Here is a 14,353-nt window from a genome sequence, read left to right on the forward strand (position 1 = left end):
AACAGCTCCAGCTGGCCCACTGCTTCTCATCTAATCCTTGAGCAGATATAGGAGGTAGAGTATAAAGACAAATATTGAATAGTAGATGCTCTTATCATTTCCTGTTACTGTTTGTGAATGCCAAGTGAGCTGGGGAGACCCAACTTCCAAAAAGGTCTGTGATTTTAAAGACCAAGACCAGGAAAAGTAAAAATCCTCCCTTACTGTGGGACTACGCCACATCAAAAGGGTTAAATGCTCTGTCTCGAGGACAGGAAAAGCACCAGATCCGCTGATTTCAGAGCACCAGTATTGGACGGTTCCTCAAAAGTCCTCAGGTCCAGTGGAGGTCTATGGGCCATACATCAGTCTTTATGCTATCAGGGGCATCTAACCACCAGAGCAAAAGAAAAAAGAAGCTGAAAACCAGAGAAGCCTGTGGGAATGGAGGATTAGGTAAGTAAAACTGATTTTCCTGGTCTTCTAGGCGATTTAATCTTGCAGGTCCGGCGCAGTCGCACTGCAAGTGGGGATTTGTATTTTTATTGGAGTTCGGTCAGCAATGAGGCATTTGCAGTATTCTAAGTCTCCATTCTAAGTCTCCACAGTCTTCCTGTAGCACCCCTCTGACACCCCAAAGGCAGAGTAGCTTCTCCTGAGGCAGGGATGGGCTATCATTTCATCCTAGAGCTGGGTCTGTGGCTAAAAAGGATACTGGGTGGCAGTCACGTTTGTCATTTTAACGCTTTATTGCAGAACGGTTAACGGTTTAGGGATCCCAGATATCGTAGCAGATCACTTACAGACTTTCCAGATTCAGATCCATGTCCAGTTTCACAGTGTCAGAACCTTTAAGCGGACCCGGCAACATTGTACATTCCCAAATTTCAGGGCATCCTCCAAGTGAGTCAACAGGCCCTTCTGAGAGACCGCCTTCTTTCAGGATCTCTCCAGCAACTATCCTCCCCTGGGTCTCTTTCTTGGCACAGCTACCTCCAGAGCAGGCAGGACAGCTTCAGGACAAGCTGGATCAGCTCATATTAGGCCCCAAACCAGACTATTGGGCCTAACAGCAGAGCTCCATCCAGCAGCACTTCCCTTGGCCTAAGTCAAGGGAAAGAGAGCAAGCGCATGGCGTGTCCCAAATATTTATATCCTCCCCCAGCATGCATCAGTGGCATAAACCTTCTACTAGATTGGCTAAAGAAAATATAAATATTCTTCTTGTATAAACTTAGCTTTGTTTGTGAAATCCACTATAACCAGTGATGTCAGTGACATCTACTGGTGACAGTAATGCCGCGCACACACGATCAAACTATCCGGCGGAAAAGTCCGGCAGACTCGAGTGCGCTGGACAATCCGCCCGTGTATGGGCTCCACTTTTTTTATCCAAAAGTCCAGAGGACTTAGAAAGTAGTTTTAACTCAAAAAACAATACGGCCGTGTGTGTGCTAGTCCGCCGTACTTTTGAAATGAACGGACTTTCCCGCATGGAGGAAAGTCTGTTCATTTTGAGCGCGGCTCCAGGTAGACGGGACTAGCGAAGGAAGTCAATGTCGCTGCCTTCGGCGGCGAGATTGACACGTCACTGGCCCCGTCACCTGGTATGGACTTAAAGGGGAAGCCCTACGCCGAAAAAACTGAGTGGGGGTCCCCCTAGGTCCATATCAGACCCTTATCCGAGCACGTTACCCGGCCGGTCAGGAAAGGGGGTGGGGACGAGCAAGCGCCCCCCCCCCTCCTGAACCATACCATGGGGGGTGCTTTAGGGAAGGGGGGCAGTGCGGACTGAATGAACGGTCTTACCTCCGTGTGTGGGCAAGTCCGTTCATTTCAAAAGTACGGCGGATAGTCCGGCGGACTATAAGTCCCGTGTGTGGGCAGGTCCGCTCGTTCGGACAGTCTGGAGGACTTTACTGCGGTTTGTCCGCCAGACTAAGTCCACCGGATAGTGATCGTGTGTATGCGGCATAAGAATCACAAGCCAACTTAAACTGGTTATAACACTAACAAAAAAAAAATGATCCTGTTCCTTTAACCACTTCAGCTCTCACCACTTTTTACCCCCCTATGGACCAGACCATATTTTCACATTTCTACTATATGTCTATTCATGAGTCTGAAACTTTGTAATTACTGATGATACAGAATTTATACATATATCATTTATTTGGGGGACAAATTGGACTTTCTTGTGATCCAAAGGTGTTCTGATACATTTTAAAATTGATTTGCATTTTCAATTTTGATCAGCAATATTTTGAACACAAGTACCATTACTGTGGGGAAACGTATACATTTTATTCTGCTGCATATTCTATTTATTGCAACACTAAAATTGCAAAGCATGTTAAAGTTGTTTACACAGGAAATATTTTTTTTTAAACATTTTGCATTTATTTAATTTTTCTCATAATGCATTGATAATTTAAAGTTCTTACTGATTTAAAAAAATATATAGATATACCATGAATCACATATTTTTTAACAGTATTCTATTTTTTTCAACAAATTATTTAAAATATAAACATGGAACAGGAGATGAACTTTTACATAGTGCTAGGGATGAGCTTGGTGTTCGAGTCGAACGCATGTTCGACTCGAACACCGGCTGTTTGCCCATTCGGCGAAGCCAGAACTCTGTGTGCCATTTGCACCAAATTCGTGTGACGCTCACGGCCCACAATGCACTGCGCCATCGCAGTGCTTTGCTGGCTCGTGATTGGCCAAGCATGCACTGTTACCCCGCATGCTTAGCCAATCACAGTGCCGGCAGCGAGGAGAGCCACGATTGGCCACAGGCAGGATGCCTGTGGCCAATCATAGCTCAGGCAGTGTAGTACACGCCCCACACTATTTAAGGCCACCAGCCTTGTGTAGTGTTCCGGCGTCTGCAGGAGTTAGTGGGTGTTGTCTGTGTACCTTCAGCGCAGTATACACCTGTATCTACCTATGTAGCTATATTGCTCTTCTGTAATTGAGCTATCAGCCATCTGCAGGAGTTTGTGGGTGTTGTCTGTGTGCCTTAAGCGCAGTATACACCGGTATCTACCTATATAGCTATATTGCTCTTCTGTAATTGAGCTATCAGCCATCTGCAGGAAGTTCTGGGTGTTGTCTGTGTGCCTTGAGCGCAGTATACACCTGCATCTACCTATATTGCTCTTCCCTAATTGAGCCAACTGCCATCTGCAGGAGGTAGTTGGTGTTGTGTGCCTCCAGCACAGCACAGTGTACACCGGTATTTACTCTTTAATTCCTGTTGTTCTATAATAAAGGCATCTGTAGGAGTTAGTGGGTGTTGTGTGCCTCCAGCACAGCACAGTATACACCGATATCTACCCTTTAATTCCTGTTGTTCTATAATAAAGACATCTGCAGGAGTTAGTGGGTGTTGTGTGCCTCAAGCACAGCACAATATACACCTGTATCTATCCTTTAATTCCTGTTGTTCTATAATAAAGGCATCTGCAGGAGTTAGTGGGTGTTGTGTGCCTCCAGCACAATATACACTACCCAATTGCTGGTTTTCCCATCTCCCTTCAGGCCATTACCATGTCTGGAAGGCCAAAAAGGAGAGGCAGACAGGTACGAGCCAATAAAAGAGGGCAAGCAGGCTCTGTGTCTAGAGACAACAGTGCTGGTCGTGGACGTGGTGCATTGCCATCAGCACGTGGCCATGGGACACGCTTGTCCTTATTTTCAGCAGCTGGACGTGTTGAGCCGCATCATGCCAAAAACTTGGTAGAGTGGATGACCAAGCCCTCCTCATCCTCCTCATCCTCTCTCAGGATACTAGCAAAGCAGCTGCCAACGCATCCTCTTCCCTCATCTCACCACGTCCTCCTGAGTAGTCCGCTGAACTCTTTGAGCACAGTGTTGGGTACATGCTCCAGGAGGATGCCCAGTGTTTTGTAGGCTCTGATGATGATACTCAGCTAGAGGAAGGCAGTAGCAAGCAGTTCCACAAGCTGCAGCATACTGCCAGGTTTGCTCCTGAGATGAAGAGGTACGGGATGATGAGGGCACTGACTCCACGTGGGTGCCTGGTAGGAGAGAGAAGGAGGAGGGGGAGTCATATCTCCAACGAGGCAGGATGCCCTCCGGGGGCCAGCTTAGGGGCAGCACACCGACTGAATCACACCGCAGAGCTCCACCTGTGCAGGGCACTGCCTCTGTGCGTTATTCTAAAAGTTCTTTGATATGGGCCTTTTTTGAGACGAGTACATCAGATCGCACCACTGCTATTTGCAACATATGTCTCAAGCGTATCTCGCGTGGCCAAAACATCAGCCGCTTGGGCACCACATGCTTGACCAGACATATGTTGACCTGCCATGCAGCTCATTGGCAAGCTTACCTCAAAGACCCACACCAAAGAACAAAGCGGACCTCTCCTTGCTCCTCATCAGCTGGGATCTCCAACCCCACTAGACCTTCAGTCCTCTCTGAATACTGCACTGAGAGGAATGAAGGTGTAGAATTAGGTGTACCACAGCGAAGTGCTTGCGGGCACTCTGCTAGCAGTACAGCCACGTCCGATTGTAGCAGGCAAATTTCCCTGCCCCAGCTGCTGGACCATAGAAAGAAGTTCACTCCCAGCCATCCACATGCCCAGTGGTTGAATGCTAGCTTGGCTAAATTGCTAGCACTTCAACTGCTACCTTTTCAGTTGGTAGACTTGGCCCCCTTCCGTGAGTTTGTGCAATGTGCGGTTCCTCAGTGGCAGGTCCCAAAACGCCACTTTTTCTCACGGAAGGCGATTCTGACTCTCTACAGGCATGTGGAAGGCAATGTCCTTGCCCCGCTGGACAGGGCGGTCAGCGGTAAGGTGCATATTACCGCTGACTCATGGTCCAGCAGGCATGGACAGGGATGTTACCTGTCTTTCACGGCCCATTGGGTAACTCTTCTGGTAGCTGGGAAGGATGCAGGACAAGGTGCAGTAGTGTTGGAGGTTGTTCCGCCACCACACCTCCAAAATGCTACTACTGGTTGTGACACACCTCTCTCCTCCACCCCCTCCTCTTCTTATTCCTCCATGGCCTCTTCCAGTGCTCTGTCCTCGGAACCAGTGGTGTTCCGTAGGCGTTCAAGGGGCTACGCAATTATTCAGGCAAAACGATGCCATGCCGTGCTTGCGCTGGTTTGTTTGGGGGACAGGAGCCACACTGGGGCAGATAGTTTGTCAGCTCTGCAGGGGCAGGCCGAGAGGTGGTTGACGCCATGCCAGCTTAAGCCAGGATTAGTGGTTTGCAACAATGGCACCAACCTCCTCTCCACCCTCCGACAGGGACAACTGATCCATGTGCCCTGTGTGGTTCACGTCCTTAACCTGGTGGTGCAGCGGTTCTTGGGCAGGTACCCGGGCTTACAGGATGTCCTGAAGCAGGCCAGGAAAGTCTGTGTGCATTTACACAGATCATTTAATGCCTGTGCTCGGCTGGCTGAGCTCCAAAAGGAGTTGAACCTGCCCAAGAACTGCCTTATATGTGACATGCACACCAGGTGGAACTCAACGTTGGCCATGCTGCAGCGGCTGCACGCGCAGCAGAGGGCCATCAATGAGTACCTTTGCGACTATGGCACCAGGACAGGGTCAGGGGAGCTCGGTTTTTTCTCACCACGCCAGTGGGGCATGATCAGGGATGCATGCATTATCCTGTCACCATTTGAGGAGGCCACAAGGATGGTGAGCAGTGACAGTGCATGCATCAGTGACACTGTACCTCTTGTCCACCTCTTGGAGCATACGCTGCGTGGAATAATGGACAGGGCACTTGAGGCAGAACAGAGGCAGGAAGAGGAGGACTTCCTTGCCTCTCAAGGCCCCCTTTATCCAGACAGTGTTCCTGCTGTCCCACCCATCACACAGGAAGAGGACGAGGAGGAGGAGGATTGTGTCAGCATGGAGGTGGAGCCTGGCACTCAGCATCAGCAGCAGCAGTCTTGTAGGGATGATTTACAGTCCCAAGAAACCCGTGGACTTGTACGTGGCTGGGAGGAGGTAGCTGCGGATCATGTTGTCCTTAGTGACCCAGAGGACTCCGGACCGAATGCCTCAGCTAACCTACGCTGCATGGCCTCCCTGATCCTGCAAAGTCTGCGGAAGGATCCTCGTATTCTCCGGATCAAGGAGAGGGACCATTACTGGCTGGCCACTCTCCTTGATCCACGGTACAAGGGTAAGGTTGCAGACCTTATCTTGCCGTCGCAGAGGGAGCAGAGGATGAGACATCTCCGGGAGGCCTTGCAGAAAGGTCTGTGCAACGCATTCCGAGAGACTGGGAGGTTACAAACTCCTGGTCCTGGACAACGTGTTGCTGAGGCATCGGTCAGAAGGAGCGGTGGAGAAGGTGGCCGCCTGACCGATGCATTCAGACAGTTTTTTCGTCCGCAGCCCCAAGGTATGATCGGTTCCAGCAACCATCGCCAGCGTCTGATTTACATGGTGCAGGAATACCTAGGGGCAAGGTCAGACTTGGACACCTTTCCCAACGAAAATCCTCTGGCTTACTGTGTTTTGAGGATGGCCAGAGCTTGCACAGTATGCAATTGACTTACTGGCCTGTCCTGCATCCAGCGTTCTTTCGGAACGCACCTTCAGTGCTGCTGGTGGCTTTGTAACCGATCACAGGGTGCGCCTGTCCACCAACTCAGTTAATCGACTGACCTTCATAAAGATGAATCAGTCTTGGATCACGACCAGCTACCAAGCACCTGAAGCTGATGTAACCGAATATTTTTTTTTTTAAATATCACATCCCTTCAAGACTGCCTATGCTGATGCTGAGTGACTGTTCTGTTATATATACAATTAGTGCTGCGCTTAAAGGCACCTATTTGAATAGGTGAAAAAAGTGAGTGAATTATGTGCGTAACTGACAATACAAGCAAGTGAGTGCAAAAGTTCATGAAATGTTTGAGAACAGTCCCAAAATTATTCACTCTGGTACGTCCAAAGCTTAATTACAAGTCCACAGATGGCATTCAAGGTGAGTTATCCTGCTACGTTCTCAGACCTCGGCAACTCTTGGAATTGGATTATAAGCAAGTAGAAAGAATGAGTACCCTTACCGGATGGGTTGGACACATCCACCTTATAGTAGTGTGTCTTGCGAGCTTATGGGGGGGCTCCAGCCACTCACCCCAATACACCGACCCGATGATGTTTTCCTCTCAGGGTTCCTCACGGTCTCACAGTCTCCAGATGGGAAAGGTGAGTGGGATTTCCGTGCCATAAACTGCAATCGAGCTTGGTGCCAGAAGTCTCGTGAGAGTTCACCATAAAAGGAATAAAGCATAAAAAACGCTTCGCAGACAACTGCTAGTTCTGGCACCAAGCTCGATCGCAGTTTATGGCACGGAAATCCCACTCACCTTTCCCATCTGGAGACCGTGAGGAACCCTGAGAGGAAAACATCATCAGGTCGGTGTATTGGGGTGAGTGGCTGGAGCCCCCCCATAAGCTCGCAAGACACACTACTATAAGGTGGATGTGTCCAACCCATCCGGTAAGGGTACTTATTCTTTCTACTTGCTTATAATCCAATTCCAAGAGTTGCCGAGGTCTGAGAACGTAGCAGGATAACTCACCTTGAATGCCATCTGTGGACTTGTAATTAAGCTTTGGACGTACCAGAGTGAATAATTTTGGGACTGTTCTCAAACATTTCATGAACTTTTGCACTCACTTGCTTGTATTGTCAGTTACGCACATAATTCACTCACTTTTTTCACCTATTCAAATAGGTGCCTTTAAGCGCAGCACTAATTGTATATATGTTATGTGAACTTGGTTTGTTTGTGTGCTAGCAGCTGGGCTGTGTTTTTCACAGAAATTCTATAGTTTTATCACCTCTTTTTCACTTTTTTGATTTTTGAAATAGCGCGGTGTTTTCTTTTCTTTTTGTTTTGACTGTTCTGTTATGTTGACTGTCTATCCTCTTCCTCCTCTGCTGATATCTTGGAAGAACATTTTTGGTTCTGGGTGATGCCACCAGCCCAATTTTTCAGCCCGTGTTTAACAGGGGCGTGTAATTAAAATTTTTGATGCAATGCTTTGCAGCAGGGCTCATTCCTGCACTACAACTAGAGTATATGGGAGAGGTTGCAGTGTCGTGGCACCAGCACCAGTGCCTAAGGCCCAATTTTTCAGCCCCTGTTTAACAGGGGCGTGTAATTACAATTTTTGATGCAATGCTTTTCAGCAGGGCTCATTCCTGCACTACAACTAGAGTATATGGGAGAGGTTGCAGTGTTGTGGCACCAGCACCAGTGCCTAAGGCCCAATTTTTCAGGCCCTGTTTAACAGGGGCATGTAATTACAATTTTTGATGCAATGCTTTGCAACAGGGCTCATTCCTGCACTACAACTTGAATATATGGGAGAGGTTGCAGTGTCGTGGCACCAGCACCAGTGCCTAAGGCCCAATTTTTCATCTCCTGTTTAACAGGGGCGTGTAATTACAATTTTTGATGCAATGCTTTGCAACAGGGCTCATTCCTGCTCCAACTAGAGTATCTGGGAGAGGTTGCAGTGTTGTGGCACCAGCAAGCAGTGCCTAAGGCCCAATTTTTCAGCCCCTGTTTAACAGAGGCATGTAATTACAATTCTTGATGTAATATTTCACAGCAGGGCCCGTTCCTGTGCCCACCGAGAGTAACTGTGAGGACTTATAGTGTTGTGGCACCAGCACCACCACCACAACCACCAAAGGCCCTATTTTTCTACCACAGTTCAACAATGGCATGTAATTACAATTCTTGATATAATCGTTCACAGCAGGGCGCTCCAGCGCCCACCAAGATTTACTTTGAGGGCTTACAATGTTGTGGCTAGGGATGAGCTTCGAGGTTCGAGTCGAACTCATGTTTGACTCGAACATTGCCTGTTCGCCTGTTCAGCGAACAGTGAACAATTTGGGCTGTTCGTGGCAAATTCGAAAAGCCGGAACACCCTGTACAAGTCTATGGGAGAAATCTAAAGTGCTAATTTTAAAGGGTAATATGCAGGTTACTGTCCTAAAAAGTGTTTGGGGACCCGGGTCCTGCCCCAGGGGACATGGATCAATGCAAAAAAAAGTTTTAAAAATGGCCGTTTTTTCAGGAGCAGTGATTTTAATAATGATTAAAGTGAAACAATAAAAGTGTAATATTCCTTTAAATTTCGTAGCTGGGGGGTTTCTATAGTATGCCTGTGAAGGGGCGCATGTTTCTGGTGCTTAGAACGAGAAAGTGTCATTTGTGCAGGGAAAAAAGTCTTTTAAAATCACTTGCGGCTATATTGTTGGCTCCCCGTAATACAGAGAACACTCAATAAGTGTTCTCTGTATTAGCCGACAATTCATTCATTCATTGATAAAAAAAAAAAAAGAAAAAAAAAAAGCGTGGGGTTCCCCTAAATTCAATTACCAGGCCCTTCAGGTCTGACATGGATATTAAGGGGAACCCTGTGTCAAATTTAAAAAAAAATTAATGTGGGGGTCCCCCTAAATATCCATACCAGAACCTTCAGGTCTGGTATGGATATTAAGGGGAACCACGCATCAAATTAAAAAAAAAAATTGACGTGGGGTCCCCCTAAAAATCCATACCAGACCCTTTATCCGAGCATGCAACCTGGCAGGCCGCAGGAAAAGAGGGGGGATGAGAGAGCGGCCCCCCTCCCTCCTGAACCATACCAGGCCACATACCCTCAACATTGGGAGGATGCTTTGGGGGTCTGTGACCCCTCAAAGCACCTTGTCCCCATGTTGATGAGGACAAGGGCCTCATCCTCACAACCCTGGCCGGTGGTTGTGAGGGTCTGCGGGCGGGGGGCTTATCAGAATCTGGAAGCCCCCTTTAACAAGGGGACCCCCAGATCCCGCCCCCCCCTGTTTGAAATGGTAAGGGGGTACAAAAGTACCCCTACCATTTCACAAAGAAAGTGTAAAAATGGTTAAATAAGACAAACACACTTTTGAAAAATTCCTTTATTAAAAAAAAAAAAAAAAGATTCCAGCGGTGCTAATCCACTCTTGCTATCCAGCGATGGGTGATCTCTCAGTCCAGCGCTGTCCATACATCCGTCTTCTGTCTCCACTCCGGAGACACTGCGGGGATCCCAGCGCTGACGTTTCTTATATTAGGAGGGCGGGGCCACCCGTCACCTGACCCCGCCCCTCTGACGCTGGTGAGGGAAGCCAGGGGTTCCCTAATGACGAATGGGTGACCCCGCCTCCTCTGATGTAACGGAAACCTGCGTTACATCAGAGGGGGCGGGGTCACCCATACGTCACTGGGGAACCCCTGACTTCCCTCACCAGCGTCAGAGGGGCGGGATCAGGTGACGGGTGGCCCCTCCCTCCTAATATAAGAAATGTCAGCGCTGGACTGAGAGATCCCCCGTCGCTGGATATGATCATCCATCGCTGGATAGCAAGAGTGGATTAGCACCGCTGGAATCTTACCCCTTAGCATTTCAAACAGGGCGGGGCGGGATCTGGGGGTCCCCTTGTTAAAGGGGGCTTACAGATTCTGATAAGCCCCCCGCCCGCAGACCCTCACAACCACCGGCCAGGGTTGTGAGGATGAGGCCCTTGTCCTCATCACAATGGGGACATGGTGCTTTGAGGGGTCACAGACCCCCAAAGCATCCTCCCAATGTTGAGGGTATGTGGCCCGGTACGGTTCAGGAGGGAGGGGGGCCGCTCTCTCGTCCCCCCCTCTTTTCCTGCGGCCTGCCAGGTTGCATGCTTGGATAAAGGGTCTGGTATGGATTTTCAGGGGGACCCCACGTCAATTTTTTTTTTTTAATTTGATGCGGGGTTCCCCTTAATATCCATACCAGACCTGAAGGGTCTGGTATGGATATTTAGGGGGACCCCACGTCAATTTTTTTAAAAATTTGACACGGGGTTCCCCTTAATATCCATGTCAGACCTGAAGGGCCTGATAATTGAATTTAGGGGAACCCCACGCTTTTTTTTTTTTTTTATCAATGTATGAATGAATTGTCGGCTAATACAGAGAACACTCATTGAATGTTCTCTGTATTACAGGGGAGCCAACATTATAGCCGCAAGTGATTTTAAAAGACTTTTTTTCCTGCACAAATGACACTTTGTGCAGGGACAGTTCTAAGCACGGGAAACATGCGCCCCTTCACAGGCATACTATAGATACCCCCCAGGTACCACATTTAAAGGAATATTACACTTTTATTGTTTCACTTTAATCATTATTAAAATCACTGCTCCTGAAAAAACAGCCGTTTTTAAAACTTTTTTTTGCATTGATCCATGTCCCCTGGGGCAGGACCCAGGTCCCCAAACACTTTTTAGCACAGTAACTTGCATATTACCCTTTAAAATGAGCACTTTAGATTGTGAACGTTCAAGTCCCATAGACTTTAATAGGGTTCTAAAATTCACACGAAGTTTAGGTCTGTTCGCAGGTTCTGGTGCGAACCGAACAGGGGAGTGTTCGGCTCATCCCTAGTTGTGGCAATACCAACACCTTGTTCCGCTATTTCTGCAGAGCATATAGGGCAGGCCCCTACTTTCAAACATCCAACTTACAAACGTCTCCTACTTGCAAACGGAAGGAGACAACAGGAAGTGAGATGAAAAAAGACGTACGGCAAAAAAAATTATACAAGGGTGATAACCCTTCCCTATGTTTTTCCAAAAAGCTTAAAAATAGCTTTTTTGACTGGAGCTACACTTTAAAAATGTACCAGTTCAAAATTACAAACAGGTTCTACTTAACACAAGAAACCTACACAGTCCCTGTCTTGTTTGCACCGCCTCTATATTGCTGTTCTGAGTATATAGGGCCTGGGGGCACCACGCCTTTCTTTTTTTCAATATGGATTAGGTACGGGGTTCCACTTAATATCCATACAAGAGCCAAAGGGGCTGGTAATGGGCAGAGGGGGCTACCCATGCCATTTTTCTCAATGATTTTCATCCATATTGCCGGAACCAGATATTACACTAAAACCGCAAGCAGTTTTAAATGACTTTTCCCGACAGACTCCATGGCAGCAACGTGTGGGTTAAGTCCCGCCTCCACTACCCTATAGGACACTACTCCCATAAATCTTTGCTCCCTGCCCCTGGCCGTGTTCCTTTTTTGTCCTCCTCCGAAGGACCCAGAGGTGGTCTTTCTACCTGAAGATTTATCATCCCCACGATCGAGGTCGGCCGGTCTGCGACTCTGGATCTGGAAAGTCGCATTACTCCGCTAAGCCCTAGCTATTAGCAGGGTATGGAGTGGGCAGTGGAAGAGGCGCTGTGAAGAAGCCCATGTCCTGGCCACTGGCAGGCAGGCTGCGCATTGGTCGGATAGCCAGCTATTAGCAGGTGACCTGTTTTTGCCCCTTGGAAAGTCCGGTGTCATCTTACCTTACCTTCGGCCGAGTGATCGATCGTGGTGGGAGTGGTGAGAGGTTCATTATGGCAGCAGTTTTTGTATCTTTTATCTGTCTTCGTTTTTTCTGTTTGTTTGTATGTGCAGGCATGGCGGCTGGTTCTTCCGCGTTCCAGCCGCCGTTCTACTTCTGGGTTTGCGTTTTTCGGCCGTACTGCGCATGCACGAATGCGGTTGAGATCGAGGCTTGGTTTCGCGCATGCGCGATAGCGGCAAATTGCCACTATTTCGCGCATGCGCACAGGCACGGCGGTGACATCACAGGGGCGGGCTATTTAAACGGGGAATTCGCCTGCAAGCTTTGGGAATGCTTGCGGGCTGTTGCGGTGACTTCCCCCTGCCTCTGTGTTGCATCTACTGGTAAGTGGCATTCTGGGACAGGGTGGCTATCCCTTCCCTGTCCCTTGCACTGATCCCTTGTCATCTTTTCAGCGCGTATGGATATCGCTGAGGACATGGATTCTTTACCGCCTGTTTGTGGCCAGCCCTCTCATAAAAGGTATTTTTAATGATCACCTGAAGGCCTGGTGGGGGAGGGGTATTTATCTGTTAGCTCTGTCCTGATGTCTTGTCTCTTGTGGTTTCTTGTCTTGTTCTTGTTTCAGCCCTTCCAGGTCAGAACAGCATCGCAGCTCTCACAGAGGGAGCGACTCCTCCAAGTCGCATCACCGGCACTCCTCTTCCAAATCAAAACATTATGGTTCCTCGTCAAGCACCGTAGTGAGGAACGGTCGCACTCCTCGAGGACTCAATCTAGTCACTCAGCTAGTGCCTGTTGGGGGTGCAGAGCTCTTGTACCGGCAGGAAAATCTTTGTGCGATCCTTGCTACGCCAAGGCTTCCAATGAAAGGGGTGACGCGGATCAACAACTTAAAACCCTGGTGGAAAAAGTTGTTAAGGAGTCCCTCAGAAATATTGAGGGCCAATCCTATGTTCCCCAGGCAGAGCCGCCACTTTCTCCAGGAAGGGAGACTCAGCTGCAGGATACTTGGGAATCCTCTGCGCATAGCCACCCCTCAGCTGCCATATCTGACAGTGACTCTGATGAAAGTGATCCCTGTGTGGGTTTTGATTTCGCTCTACTTCCTCCTCTGGTCAGAGCTGTTAGAGAGACACTGAACTGGGAAGATTCTGTGGCTGCTCCTTCCAAACAGAGAAAATTCTTTAAGCAACTAAAGAAGGAACGGATTAATTTTCCTTTTATCTCTGAGCTAAGTGAGATTATCACAGATGAATGGGGCAAGGTAGAGAAGAAAAATTCCATGCTATCAAAGGTTTCGAAACTCTATCCTTTCAATGAAGAAGAGGTGAAGCATTTGGAGTCAGCACCATTGGTAGACGCAGCAGTCATGAGGCTGGTGAAACATGTCACACTTCCCTTAGAGGATACTGTGTCTTTTAAGGATGTTCTGGACAGACGGATTGATGCTGATTTGAAGAGAGTATATCTCACAGCAGGAATGGCCTGTAAGCCAGCGCTAGCCCTGGTCGCTATGTCCAAAGCAATGGAGATATGGACGGATAGTGTAGATGAGACGCTTAGAAATATCTCTGAAGATACGGCTAAGAGCTCGCCTATCCAAGAACTTAGGCTGGCCTCCGCCTTTCTTGGGGAGGCCTCTATCGACATCATACGCCTGGTGGCTCGGGTGATGCTTTCTTCTGTTACGGCCAAACGGGCTCTGTGGCTCCGCCCTTGGCTGGCGGACCCAGCCTCAAAACAAGTATGGTGCCGTATCCCCTTTGAAGGGTCCTCCCTTTTCGGCAATAAATTGGATGAGGCTATTACCCGAGCCATTGGTGGGAGGTCGGGGTTCCTTCCCCAGGACCGGCGTTTGCAAGCCCAGAGAAGGTCTTTTCCAAAGAGACAGTACCAGGAACGAGCCAGGGAAGCTCGCAGTTACAGACCGGGCCGTGAGTTTTCCAGGTCCTGGAAATCAAGACAATCCTCTTT

This window comes from Lithobates pipiens, unplaced genomic scaffold, assembly GCF_037356315.1.
Source record: "Lithobates pipiens isolate NorthernLeopardFrog02 unplaced genomic scaffold, aLitPip1_a1.2 Scaffold_22, whole genome shotgun sequence".
Lineage (NCBI taxonomy): Eukaryota > Metazoa > Chordata > Amphibia > Anura > Ranidae > Lithobates > Lithobates pipiens.